Source organism: Sus scrofa, chromosome 6 (genome assembly GCF_054392235.1).
Source record: "Sus scrofa isolate SSC_HxYL_T2T_F1_AM1 chromosome 6, Sscrofa_HxYL_maternal_Yorkshire_Landrace_v2.0, whole genome shotgun sequence".
NCBI classification, from domain to species: domain Eukaryota; kingdom Metazoa; phylum Chordata; class Mammalia; order Artiodactyla; family Suidae; genus Sus; species Sus scrofa.
In genome coordinates this window covers 15,541,654-15,554,795 of record NC_139388.1, presented here as the reverse complement: position 1 = coordinate 15,554,795, position 13,142 = coordinate 15,541,654, and the positions used below count along the sequence as shown (strand labels likewise).

General features: G+C 40.7%; 1 protein-coding gene across 1 annotated transcript in view; it reads left to right on the top strand.

The window, feature by feature from the left end:
- The first annotated feature begins 923 nt into the window (after window positions 1-923).
- The window catches only part of AP1G1 (adaptor related protein complex 1 subunit gamma 1), an 89,762-nt gene continuing 77,543 nt past the window's right edge, over window positions 924-13,142 (top strand). The window contains exon 1 of the mRNA XM_003481797.5: window positions 924-1,223. The gene's annotated coding sequence lies outside the window, so the exon portion shown is untranslated. The remainder of the gene's footprint in view (window positions 1,224-13,142) is intronic.

Sequence of the window (13,142 nt, the reverse complement as noted above, 5' to 3'; positions counted from 1 at the left end):
TAGTAATTATTTATCAAGCCAGGACCTGGCTGATGCCTCAGGTTGGCCTGTATAGTTGGCCTGTCTTTGGCGCAGGTCATCATGGCATGGAGTCAGTGAGAAGGCACACTCTGAAAGGTTTTAGCTATCGATAGTCCAAATCCTCTTTTTTTACATGAGAAAACTGAGTCCCAGAGACTTTAAATGTCTTGTTCAATGCAGGAGGTTGAGAGATGATACTGGGGTTGGAATCTGTTCTTCTGTGTCTTCTGCTTTTTTTTTTTGTTTGTTTTTTTTTTTTGCTTTTTAGGGCCGCATATGTGGCATATGGAAGTTCCAAGGCTAGGGGTCCAATCTGAGCTACTGGTCTAAGCCACAGCCACAGACAGCAAGGAAGGATCCCAGCCGCGTCTGCAGAGTACACCACAGCTCATGGCAACTCCGGATACTTAACCCACTCATATCCTCATGGACTCTAGTCGGGTTCACAACCCGCTGAGCCACAACGGGAACTCCTTCTAACTCTATTTTCACAAAATACGTTCCAAGGTGCCATAAAACCTCAGAGTCCAAGATCACTTGGAGTATGTTTCTGAAATTAAACCTAAAGAGAATGCTAAGGTCTCAAAGAAGATAGGAAAAGAATCTAGGGTTCTCATGGCATAGGACCCACTTAGCCTAGCTCAGAGTTCTCCGCCCCCACCTGCCTCGGCTCTCCACTTCCTCCGCTACCTTGCAAGCCCCACCCTCTTCAGGTGGCCCCGCCACTTCCTGGTAGCCCAGCTTCCCCACCCCCTACCCCAAGCGGAACCAATGTCCCTGGGCCCCGGGGTCGACCGGATCTTTCTTGCTCCTACTCTTCGCAGCGGTGACTCGGCAGCAGCGTCTCGCGTCATCAGTGACAGCCCCGAATTTTGCTACGCTTTGCGTCGCTCTGCCAGAGCAGTCACCTCCTCCTTGGCAAATAGTCCTCGGTGGGGTCCGAGTTCCTGGATAATAAGAGGGGGGAGGCACGAGAAATTGCAGCCAGGGGACAAGGGATCAACAAGCAGAGGGAGCTAGGGACTGAAGTTTCTGCGATAGTGTGCGAAGTTAGTTAAAAAAAACTCCCTCCCTCCTAAGAATCCTTCCGCCTGCAGTAGCGGTGGTGAGGCTGAGGGAGCCGCCATTTTGGATGTTCGGTTCCTGCTGCCACTGCTGCCGCCGCCCCCGAAGCTGCTGGTTTCATTCGAGGTTTCGGGCCGGTGAGTGTCACTCGTGGCGCTAAGAGCATACTGCTTTTTTTTGCCCAGTGCCTGTCAAGAGCGCTCGGCCGGAGACTTCCTGTCAATTCTAGGGGTCCGGTCCCAGGCCGTGGGGGGTGAGAAGAGAGGACGGAGGCTGAGCCTGTAGGGGCCCGGAGCCCCAGGAGCTCCTCGACTTCTTGAGGGCCGACCCCGAGGCCTCGGACCGGGAGGCTCTGCGCGCGGCCGCCTTCCGTGCTGCGGCGTTGCCCGGCTGGTGTGGGCCTTCTTGAACCCATTGACTTTCTCAGGCTGAGATCCTTCTTTGAGGGCTCATTCAGAAAGCCTAGGGTTAGCGGGGCGGGTCCCACCTCGGGCGGGTCCCACCCCCGCGTGTCTTCTCTGTGCCACGTATCAGCGTTCTTGTATCTTGTACCCTTGTCAGGTCTTTCGTAGAACTCTCATCGGCGTTTCCAAATGCTTCGTTAGTCGCTGTCTGCACCTGCATTGCTGTTCTCTTAGAACCGGACATTGGCCTCGCCTCTCTCTAACCTTCCTACCAACTTCTTTCCCAGTTTTCCGGGTGTTTCTTTTTCATTTTCTTTTTTTCTTAAACTCATCTGCCAATACACTGCTTATCTTCTCTCAAACTCCTGATCCTGTAGGTGTCAACTACTAATAATTCTCTCGGTCTTCTTAACTGTTGGGGAGAGTCAGGACGGTTGGTTGTGTTTCCCTGTTAGGGTTTTGTTGTAGGAGACGGGTCGAACCACTCGCTCAGAGTGTAAATATTTGTAAAGCTAATGAAACGGCTTTGCGGAGAGGAGGTGGTAGGGAGAGGCTGTCAAATGTTTTCGCATTTGTGGGGTTCCCTTCCCATGCTGAACACTTAACTTTTGGGTACTTTTTGATATTTATGTATGGTGTATATCATTGCCTATGAAAATCTACCTGTGAAAAAGAATTTCAATCTGACATAGATAGAAAGGAAAGTAACTTTTTCGGCTGCTCTGGGCATTGCTTAACAGAAGAGAGGAGTGAATGAACATATCTTAGTGACCTTAACTTTCAGTTGGTTTGTACAGTAATGTTCTTTGTTGGCTGATTCTAAAAAAGTACTTGGATTAATTTCGTGTATTGTATTTTTCTGGGGATAGTTGGATTTTAAATATCCGCTTTCATTATTCCCCATAATACTTGTCAGACTGTATACACCTTAACTTTTTTGGTTTAAAAATATAGACTCCCCAGATACCCATAATCTTACTTTTATTTTGCTCTTAACATGTTTATATTATAGCGTGCTTGAATAAAAGGCATTTCACAGTAATTCACTGATTATTTCCTACATTTCAAGTTAGGTGAGTGTTATTGAGTCACTTGTATTTCATCTCAGCCTGGATTTTTACATCTGCAAAAGAATAATAACTGACTTGAAATTGTAGCCTAGTGATTTAAACTTAGATTTATAACTTGAACTGGGTCAGATTTTTTAGTACTTCTAATCCATTTATAAGTGTATTATTCTTATCCTCAGGTTATTATCAGGTAGATAAATTCCGCTGCTAGTCATGTTTTCAGAAGAGTGAATGTTTTCATTGTAAATAGTGTTTTTGTTATTTGTTATAAGGAGACTTTACAAAAATACATTAGTTACTATTTGTGTATTTACTCTGAAGCTGTGGAGTTTCTCTTTTCCTTGAAAGAACTGTCAAACAGAACATAGATGGAATCCTCACTCATTTACTAAGTATCCTCTTGTAGTTGCTACTGACATATTCCATTTTTGAGTTCCACTTTAAAAACAAGGTATTGGAAGAACTATCACATAGGTATTATTTACTCGGTTTATTTCATGGAATTGTGTACTGGTATTTAAATACCATTCATTCTTAGGTGGTTTGTGTTCAGTTGGAGAAAGTGTCCTTTTGCTTTGCAAATGATAAGCAAAACACCATCGATTGATTAGCACAGACTTGAGTATCTACTTTGTCTAAAGAGGTTGAGATTGTACTTGAAATTAACATCATTTAGGAAACCTCAATTTATTTTCTTTTGGAAGCAATTGCTGTTCTCTAATCTGTTTCACTGACAGGAGTTCTAGATTTGGAGGTGTATTTTAGAGTGAAACTATAAAGTACAAAAATTGTCAGCAGTGCCTTTGTGATACTTAATTCCACTATTTATTTTTAAAGTCTTGAAATCAATCATGTACAAACACTCACTTTTTTTGTGATTTGTAAGGACTCTATACAAATTGAAAAAGTTGAACGAATATTTTCCAAAATATTATTTTTTAATTAAAAAAATTGAATTGGAAAACTACATACCAGAACAGATTTCAGCGTGCTTAATCCCCGTATTTGCATTTGCTGAGGATTTAAAAATTTTATGTATATAGCAGGATTTAATTGATATCAAACTTTAAAACTCTTACTTGGATTTAGTTTCAGAAAATTTTAAACTAGTCTTATTTTTCTTTAAACTGCCCCAACTTGTTTAGCTGTTTTTGGCACTTGTCATTCAGTCTTTGCTTTATAAATTGTTTTCAGTTCTTGATTTTTGGCTTTCTTTCATCACTTTGTTACTTTTATTCAGTTTCTTTCATGCAGGATATTTAAAGTAGCAAGCAATTTTAAAATTAAGAGAACATAAAGATTTATCTAAATTCATGTTTCTTGGCTTAAGGTTTTTGAAAATCATCTTTGTCAACAAGTAAGTAATAGGATTTTTCTGTTTGTCTTTTTGTATAGAAAATTTTATTTCTGTAGAGGCGCCATTTCTACCTTGAAAGTATATGTAAGATTTTTTTCTTCACTGGAGAAGTAACACAAAATACTTAATTTGCCTTGAGTTCTGTTATTAGAACAATCTCTTGTTAAAGTTCGAAGGGTCCCGAAGTGAGAGGGGAAAAAAACCCCACACTTGCCAAACTTGTTGAGTCAGTATTAACTAACACTTTCAAATAAAAGGCAAGGGTTAGGATAATATGATTAGAACAAGAAATGCTTTTTTCATTACAGAGTTGAAAGTTTTGTCTTTTTTTTTGTTTGTTTGTTTGATGCTTTGACCTACTAAGACCACTGGAGAGAGAAAATTAGTGAGTTCTAAACATCAGTGAAAAATAGGCTTAGAAGAAAAAAAAAATCATTGGTTATTTTAAAGATGGAGAAAACTTATGTGACCTTTGTACTTTATTAATAATTAAAGACATCTTAAAGGCAGGTGTTTTTTACCCCCCCTTTCTCTGTTATAGTGCAGCAGTCACAGTGTAACCTGATCTGCAGGTTACTTTGCTCACTCCAGCTTGCATGTTGTAGCTGATTGTATTTGTGTTATGCTGAGCATCCTAGGCTTTCAGCTTGTCTGGCTTTGATATTAATACTTTGGATTCTTGGGAAGAGCAAATATAAGAAAGACATGAAGTTAGGTCTTTGGAACTGTAAACCATTTTGCACTACCTTCCTTATAGGACTTGGGGTTAAAATTAAGACTGTCATACCATAGATGATGTACACTATTTGGTTATAAGATTTAACTTCTGTAAATGATCACACAGCTGTACGACTCAAGTAGAGGAAGTTCCACTAGTGTTTTTACAGCTCATTTTAGTGAAGCTCTTTATATTCAGCCTCACTGTTAGGAAATTGTTTAGTTTCAAGCTGAAGAAAAGGAAGGGAAGTTAATAAAACGTTCTTTTTTAGAGTCTTCACAAAAGATTCCTTTCTCACATTTTTGTTTGTTTTTTGTTTTCCTTTATTTTTTTCAGGGCCACACATATGCAACATATGGAAGTTCCCAGGCTAGGAGGTCAAATGGAGCTGCAGCCGCTGCCCTACACCACAGCCACAGTGACTCCAGATCGGAGCTGAGTCTGTGACACAGCTCACTGCAACGCCAGGATCCCTGACCCACTGAGTAAGGCCAGGGATAGAACCTGCATCCTCATGGATACTAGTCAGGTTGGTTACTGCTGAGCCATGATGGGAATGCCCACGGTTTGTTTTTTTTTGGGGGGGGGTGGGCTGTGCCCATGGCTTGTTGAAGTTCTCAGGCTAGGGGTTGAATCAGAGTTACAGCTGCTGGCCTATGCCACAACCACGGTAACACCAGATCCGAGCCACTTCTGCAACCTGCACCTCAGCTCACAACAATGCAGGATCCTTAACCCAAGGATGGAGACCAGAGATCGAACCTGTGACCTCATGGATACTAGTCAGATTCTTTTCCACAGGGCCACGATAGGAACTCCCCCCCCCCTTTATTTTGGTCTTTTTCTCCCTTTAGGGCCAAACCCGTGGCATATGGAGGTTCCCAGGCTAGGGGTCGAATCAGAGCTGTAGCCACTGGCCTATGCCACAGCCACGCTAGACCCGAGCCTCGTCTGCGACCTACACCACAGCTCATGGCAACACCGGATCCTCAACCCACTGAGCAAGGCCAGGGATCGAACCCAAACCTCATGGTTCCTAGTTGGATTCGTTTCTGCTACACCACACCACTATGGGAACTCCATTTTTATAGTACTCATATATGTGATTTTTTTAAATGTATGTTTCTATCAGTGAAGGAACAGGCTCTGTATTTTCTTTAGAAAGTTTCTCAAGCTTAATAAATAGTATTGATTATTTAAGAAAGCAGAATGAGGAAGTAGCTTATAATTTGATTTTATTAGCATTTGGTTGTATTGTTTTTATTTACATAGATTGAACTTTTTGCTGTTCTTTGAATATTCCATGTGGTTTCATTCCTTTTTTTTTTTTTTTTGGTCCTTTTGCCATTTCTTGGGCCGCTCCCATGGCATATGGAGGTTCCCAGGCTAGGGGTCGAATAGGAGCCATAGACACCGGCCCACACCAGAGCCACAGCAACTCGGGATCAGAGCCGAGTCTGCAACCTACACCATAGCTCATAGCAACGCCAGATCCTTAACCCACTGAGCAAGGCCAGGGTTCAAACCTGCAACCTCATGGTTCCTAGTCAGATTCATTAACCACTGAGCCACAACAGGAACTCCCATGTTGTTTCATTCTTGTTGTACCTGTTCTGCTTATATCTGGAATGTTTTTCTTCTACCTAGTAAACTTCTTCCTTCCTCTCTACCCTAGGCAAAGGAGTGTAGTACCTTTTTTTTTTTTTTTTTTTTTTTAAAGTACTTGTTGAATTTTTTCTTGAGCATCAGAGGACAAGAACCATTTAATTTATGGCATCCCTAGTACATAGCACAGTGCTTGGCACTTAGTAGCTACTCTGCAGAACTGAATGAAAATAATAAGAAAAAATTGTTCAGGCCCTCCCCTACCAAGCCAAAGCAGTCATGGTCCTGAGTGATTTATGGAAATCTACTGAAGATCATTTACTTGTGACTGATAGAGTTTAGTTTTTTCCTTTTCCTTTTTTACGGTCACACCTGCACCATAGGGAAGTTCCCAGGCGCAGGGTCAAAGCAGAGCTTCAGCTACCAGCCTACACCACAGCCACAGTATGGCGGGATCTGAACTGTGTCTGTGGCCTGTACCGCAACTCATGGCAATGCCAGATCCCCTACCCACTAAGCAAGGCCAGGGATTGAATCTTCATCCTCATGAATACAAGTCAGGCCTGGTACTGCTGAGCCACAACAGGGACCTCCCCTATTATGTCTTATAGTATGGATGTACTCTACATAACTTATTCATTTGTTTTCCTGTGGATATTTAGGCATTTTCTAGATTTTTTCCCCTACAAACAGTGCTGTATATAGTAAAAGTCCCTGTGCATGTTACCTTCTTTCCTGATGCTTTTATTTTTCTACAGAGTAGACTCTCCAAGGTGGGATTTCTGAGTTAAAGGAATTATATTTTAAATGTTATTATTGCTGGATTACTCTCTAAGAAGGTTGTTGTAATTTCTACCTCCACTAGCAGTCGGATCTCCATGACATCACATCATTAGATGTAATTACTTAATTTAGTTTTTGCTGGTCTACTAGTTGATAAGTGGTTTCTCAGTTTTGTCTTAATTTTAATTTCCCTGAGTATTGCTGGAGCTAGCCTCTTTTGATATGTTTTTTGACCATTTGGATTTCCTTTCCTGAGAATTGTTCATGTTTTTGGTTCATTTTTCTTTTATGTTGTTTTTTTCCTTATTTTGTAGGAACATGTTATGGTATCTTACTTCTTACACATGTATTTTTTAATCTGGAATTTACTTTTATATGGGATGAAGTAGGGGGTCTTAAATGGTTTTCCTTTGTGTAGAGAGCCAGCTATGTCCAGAGTAAATAAATGTCCTTTCCTCAATGAATTAAATGCTGCTTTATCATACGTTAAGTTCATATATGTGTTCGCTCTATTTCTGGATGTTCTGTTTTACTCTTCCTGTATCATTATTTTACTGTTTTTTTGAGTATAATAGCTTTATTGAAAGTTACACTCTGTTAAGAACAGCTCCTGTCACTGTACTTTTCCATTTTTTTTGCCTTTTTTTTTTTCTTTTTCTTTTTAGGTCCGCACCTGCGGCATATGGAGGTTACCAGGCTGTGGGTCAAATTGGAGCTGCAGCTGCTGGCCTACGCCTCAGTAACACCAGATTCACAACCCACTGAGTGAGGCCAGGGATGGAACCCTTATCCTCATGGCTACCAGTTGGGTTCGTCACCACTGAGCCACATGCGAACTCCTTGACTGTTCTTAAACATTCTTATATCTGTATTGTTTGAAAACAATTCTGTTGACTTCAGAAAACCTTAAAGAAGCCCAATGTTTGGAATGGCACTATATTCATATGTTAATGTTGGCAGGCCTGACTTTCTTTTTTTTTTTTTTTTTGGTCTTTTTGCCATTTCTTGGACCGCTCCCACGGCATATGGAGGTTCCCAGGCTAGGGGTCTAATCGGAGCTGTAGCCTCCGGCCTATGCCAGAGCCACAGCAACGCAGGATCCGAGCCACGTCTGCAACCTACACCACAGCTCTCGGCCACACCGGATCGTTAACCACTGAGCAAGGGCAGGGATCGAACCCGAAACCTCATGGTTCCTAGTCAGATTCGTTAACCACTGTGCCACCACGGGAACTCCCTGACTTTCTTAATGATGATAATTTTTTCCATATTATAATGAATTTCCATTTAGTGAGGTCTTGTTTTAGTTTTAGGTCCTTCGACATAGGTTTCATAGATGTAGCATAGATGTAATAATTGTCTTCATCAAGTTCATACAACTTTCTTGCTAAATTTAGCAAGATAAATTTGTAAAATTCCTAGATGTTTTATAGTTTTTGATCCTTGTCAGTGGGATTTCTCCCCTCCACCTTCCCACAATTCTAACTAATGTCAGTTAAAATGTAGGTTAAAAATGAGTCTTTAATTTCCTATGGACCAGTGTCCCTATCTCTGCCACCTTTTTGCTGTCCCAAATTAAGAGAATTTGGATTCAAGAAGAATATGCTTGGGAAAATTTATCTTAGTATCGAATCACTGTTTCATAAATTTTTTGTTTGTTTGGCAGTGCCCCTGACATGCAGAATTTCCTGGGCGAAGGATCGAACCCAAGCCACAGAAGTGACAATGCCTGATCCTTAACTGCTAGGCTACCAGGGAACTCCTTTTCATAACTTTCTAATGTCATCCTGTAGAAAAATGCCATTTGGTAACTGTGACTCTGTCCTTTTAAGATGATGTCATTTTTTAATTTAAAATTTTATAGTTCTGCTTTATTTATCCTTGTGGTTTTTGTTCATTTGGTTGAATCTTCAAAGCAAGAATTATTTCTCAAATTATGCATGTTTGTTATATGAAAGATACCAGAAAATATACAGAAGTTAAAAAGACACCTATATTCACTAGGTATAGATAATCTCCCTTAACATTTATTATATCCTTTGGGGGCATATCTTTCTTAAAAAAGTAAGATTTTGTTTGGAGAATTTAGTGACAATTTTTGATAATTGAGGGCTCTTTAGGCTAATTTTGCTAATATTAGGGTTTAGGAGAGTGAAAAAATTTGCTTTTTATTTTTATTTTATTGTTAAATTTGATGTTGATCATGTTCCTCTATCATTGTTTATTTGGCTTTTTTTTTGCTTTTCATATGTTTTAATGCAGTTGAATTATTCAGGAGGCATATTGGCATTTACAGTCTATTTTTAAAATCTGTTTTGGTGAATTTTGGTTAGGGATAATTAAACATAAAAGAAGATTCCTGTAATGCCATGGCATTTTAGGAGACTTGAGCTTAAGCCCTCTTAAAGAGATGCCAGCTGGCTGCCTAGACAGGGTGTGGTAGTATCTTAATGTGGTCACACATTTCACAGCCTTAGAGCCTTGAAGATCCAGAAGTTCCATTTTAATATTTCACCTAGGAATAATTCATCCTGATCAAACTCACTGATGTGTAATTTAGAATAACAGTGTTGTAATTGATAAGAGGCTATGCTTTTCTACTGAATTACCTGTATGTACTTTCCTGGGCTCTCTGTTGCTTTTACGGAGCTATTTGGGAGGCAAGGTACTTGAGAAAATGATTAATAATCACAAAGTTGGCATTGTGAACATGAAACCAGAGCTTATAAAAAGTTGGATGGGGAGTTCCTGTCGTGGCGCAGTGGTTAATGAATCCGACTAGGAACCATGAGGTTGCGGGTTCGGTCCCTGCCCTTGCTCAGTGGGTTAACGATCCGGCGTTGCCGTGAACTGTGGTGTAGGTTGCAGACGCGGCTCGGATCCCGCATTGCTGTGGCTCTGGCATAGGCCAGCGGCTACAGCTCCGATTCAACCCCTAGCCTGGGAACCTCCATATGCCGCGGGAGCGGCCCAAGAAATAGCAAAAAGACAAAAAAAAAAAAAGTTGGATGGGAGTTCGTTTCGTGGCTCAGTGGTTAATGAATCGGACTAGGAACCATGAGGCTGTGGGTTTGATCCCTGGCCTTGCTCAGGGAGTTAAGGATCATGCGTTGCCATGAGCTGTGGTGTAGGTCGCAGACGTGGCTCGGATTCCGTGTTGATGTGGCTGTGGCGTAGGCCAGTGGCTACAGCTCCGATTAGACAGACCCCTAGCCTGGGAACCCCCATATACCGTGGGTTCGGCCCTGGAAAAAGACACACACACACTCACACACACACACACACACACACACACAAAAGTTGGATGGTCTTGAGTATTTCATCAATCTAGGCCTTGGTGAAACTTGATGGAAGAACTATCCCTGTCCCACCATGGTTTTTGCCTCTCCAGAGACCAAAATACTTATCCCGAGGTTTGATCTCTCTTATTCCAACAATGATGTGCTAGTGTTGGTCTCTCCTCTTCACTCTGTAGAACATTTCTCCTCTTTGAACGTATTTCTTCATACAGGGGAAATAGATGTGCACTGCCTCAGCCTCCCCCTCCCCACCCCTTTCCACCAAAATAAAGAAAACCACAAAAACACAATGGAAAAACTCAGATGTCAGATTAATCACAGGTGGTGCCTATAAGATATATTAGAAAGTAAAAGTTAGGAGTTCCCATTGTGGCTCATTGGGTTAAGGACCCGACGTTATCTTCTTGAGGATGTGGGTTTGATCCCTGGCCTTGCCCAGTGGCTTAAGGATCCAGTGTTGCCACAAGCTGAGGGATGGGTCGCAGATGCAGCTTGGATCTGCTGTTGCTGTGACTGTGGCATAGGCCTCAGCTGCAGCTCCAATTCGACCCCTAGCCGAGGAACTTCCATATGCTATAGGTGGAGCCTGAAAAAGAAAAAGTCACTGAAGCATATTACTGTTAATTTGGTTTAAGTTTCTTCCTATTAAGCTTTCTTACTATTTTGGTCATAGTATTTTCCAAGTTTTAAATGTACTAAGTTTCTGTAATGGGTTAAGAATCTGACTGCAGCAGCTGTGCAGTGGAGGCAGGAGTTCACTTCCCAGCCTAGCTCAGTGGGTTAAAAGATATGGCATTGCCACAGTTGTGGATCAGATTCAGTCCCTGGCCTGGGAACTTCCAAATGCTTCGGATGCGGCCATAAACATTAAGAAAAAAGAAAAAAAAAAAAGAATATAGGAGTGCCGTGGTGGCTCAGCAGGTTAAGGATTTGGTATTGTCACTGCTGTGGTGCGGACTCAATCCCTGACCCGGGAACTTCCGCTTGCCTCAGGTACAACAAAAAAAATAAATCAGTAAATTAATTTTGGTGTTCCCATTGTGGCTCAGCAGTTTAAGAACCTGACTAGCATCCATTATGATGTGGGTTTGATCCCTGGCCTCAAGCAGTGGATTAAGAATCCGGCATTGCCCAGAGCTGCTGGAGCGTGGGTCACAGATAAGGCTTGAATCTGGCGTTGCTCTGGGTGTGGTGTAGGCTGGCAGCTGCAGTTCCAATTCAGCCCCCAGCCTGGGAGTTTGCATGTGCCGCAGGTGTGGTCCTAAAAGGAAAAAATAATTTAAAAAATGTACAAAGCAATTCAGATATACATGTGAGATAAAAATCTGAAATAGAGGTTCTATGTGGAGCATGATATGAAAGTATATGCCATATGGAGAATGTGAGAGAGAAAGTACAGTAACTTCTTTGGGAAGGTTTTGCCCAGTGCTAACTTAGGTCGCTTGAGCAGTCTTAGCTATACCTAAAAAACTGTGATTAGATGTTACACAGTTATTAGTGGTAAAGTTAAATGAAATCTAATTTCTTATTGTTTAGCAAGAAAGACTTCAAGTAAGGTGTGTGGATAGAAAAGGAGATAATTTTAATATTGAAAATTGCTTTTAATTTAAGATTTATTTTTCAATGTAGAGCTCAAATACTTTTAAGTTTAGAAGAAGGACCGTATAGCAGCAGGAACCCCAACCTTTTGCTTCTGTGTTTTTTGTGGCTTGTCAGCTCAGAGCTCAGAAGTTAGGAAGAACGTGAACTGAGCCCAGTAGAATAGAGATCAGGTCTGAGTTCTGATACCTTTGCCGAAGCTGTTAGTGAGCAGCTGTGAACTTTATTTTGTATGCTTTGGAAAGGACAAGTATATTTTCTTTAGATAAGACTCTTCTAGCCTTTACAATTCAATAAATACTGTATTTATTGAGTTCTTATTCTTTTTGGCAGGGGGAATACAAGGATGAATAAAACAAATAAGGATCAGGCTTTAGGGAGCTTATATTTGAGTGGGGAAAATAGGTATTTAAAAGAAAAAAAGATGATCATGGCTTGGGGTGGTTTGATGTTGAGGAAAATCTTTGTCCCCCAAAGAGATTTATAGAAAATAACCATTTTCTCCACTTGGGGGAAAAATTTAGGAGAACTGGAACATACGCAGTCGTTTTTTTTGTGTGTATGTCTCTTTTACTGTTTAAAATTTTTCTTTCCTGTAAGAAACATTTGTAATTTTGATTACTTTGGGTATGTAAAGTAATCTAATTTAGTTTAAGCTCCAAAACCTAATTTTGTTCAACCATGTTGGATAGAAATTTTTCTAAAATGAATTTCACACTTTTTCCCTCTGGATTTTCACTATTATTTCTCAAATAACAATTAATGAAATAGAATACATTTATCCACAGTCCCTGTACCTCAACAAGTCAGATTTTAAATTTTTCTGTGTTGCCTTTCCATTTTGTCCTAATAAGTGTCCTAAAAGATGCCAAAGAGGAACATTTTTGTTTTGATAAGCATGTACAAGAACATAAATAGAAAACACATGAACATGTAAGTGTTGAATAAAACCATTGAAATAGTAAATATAAGTGGTTAGATATAAAAGGAAAAATTGACAGAAACGAAATCATGATAATAGACTTACACATGTCTGTCTCAGTCTTTAATAACTCAGGTAGTTAAATCAATAAGAATGGACAGTGTCTTAACTATATAATTTTTAGAAATTGGAGTTCCTGTCGTGGCACAGTGGTTAACGAATCTGACTAGGAACCATGAGGTTGCGGGTTCAATCCCTGGCCTTGCTCAGTGGGTTAAGGATCTGGCGTTGCCGTGAGC